The sequence below is a fragment of the Galeopterus variegatus genome, unplaced genomic scaffold (assembly GCF_000696425.1).
Source record: "Galeopterus variegatus unplaced genomic scaffold, G_variegatus-3.0.2 Scaffold7339, whole genome shotgun sequence".
NCBI lineage: Eukaryota > Metazoa > Chordata > Mammalia > Dermoptera > Cynocephalidae > Galeopterus > Galeopterus variegatus.
The window spans coordinates 24,760-26,058 of NW_007733450.1; positions in this window are offsets into that span (position 1 = coordinate 24,760).

Consider the following 1,299-nt stretch of genomic DNA (forward strand, 5'->3'; position numbering starts at 1 on the left):
TCACGCTCTGCTGGGAGCCGCGCTCCACGGGATCGTCGCGAAATTCTACTCAGGACGCTGCAGTTGGTTTGGGGGTTGGGATCAGGGTGTGTTTCCCTGCACGTCTGTGCACCGGGGTCCTCGGAGGAGCCTGGACGGGCACATATGTTCTTGCCGGACATTTCCCCGAGACACAGCGTCCAGCTGGGAAAACATCGCGCTGAGACCAAGGACAGTTCGGCTGGGTGCAGGGAGCCCGAGGCTCGAGGTATGTGACACCCTTCGCTGGTTTTTTTCTTTTTTTTCGGAGGTGAGGAAGGCGAGGGGGAAAGAAGTTTTAACGGTTAGTGACTTGGTTGTGTGTATCTTATCTTTTACTCCACAACACAAAACGCGTACAACAGTCCTTCCTTTCAAATGGCTGAGTCGTAAAGGTTTATCTTTGTGCAGCTTCGAAGCCCACATTAAACAACTCATATTTGGCTCGTGTTCAACTCGACGTTGTCGCATGAGCGCATACTAAGTAAGAATGTGAATGGACTTAAAACTCGAGGCACTAAGTAAGAATGTGAATGGACTTAAAACTCGAGGCAACGTATTCAGGCTGTTTATTGTTCCACCCCTTAGGCTTAAAAACAGCCCTGTCTTTTATCTTCCAGCCTTAAAACGGTGCCTCATTTGGGGGTGTTGAGTGGGTTCTTGAAGGAATCTCTCTAATGCAGTCCTAGCAGACTACCAGCATGAGGAAAAACTATCCAAATGACTGTTTTGCCTAAAAAGATTTCAGTTCTCCAAAAGGAAAAGAAACTTTGTTGCCACTTGTCCCTTTGGCATGTAGTTCCCTCCATTCCCCAGGCTAGAAAAGGCGCGTGAGTCTCACCATGCTCTGAGGATTCTCACAGTCTCCAGGTGGCTGGACACCGTAGCACCCAGCTCTTCACTAGGATGAGACCCTCGGTGAACACGGTCTGCTACCGCACCACATCCCAGTAAGGGGCAGAAGAATCCTCCCAACGTGAAGAGCCTTGGAGAATGGACTTGCTCCATGCACTTGGTGCGGATGTCTGATTAGACCTCAATTCGTGCATTGTGACGAACGGTTCGGCTGGCTGGACAGAGGCCTGGAAGGAGAAAAGACGGGGAAGCAGATGTGAGGTAAGTGTGGGCAGAAAGTCTCTTTCCAAAATCAGAATTATCCAAAAGCTCCCCGTTTTACATGAAATAAAGCCAAATTCCTAAGATCTCGTACAAGGTCCTACACATTTTGAGCCTCCATTTCTCTCTCTCTCTCTCTTTTGGCGGCTGGCGGGTCCCAATCCG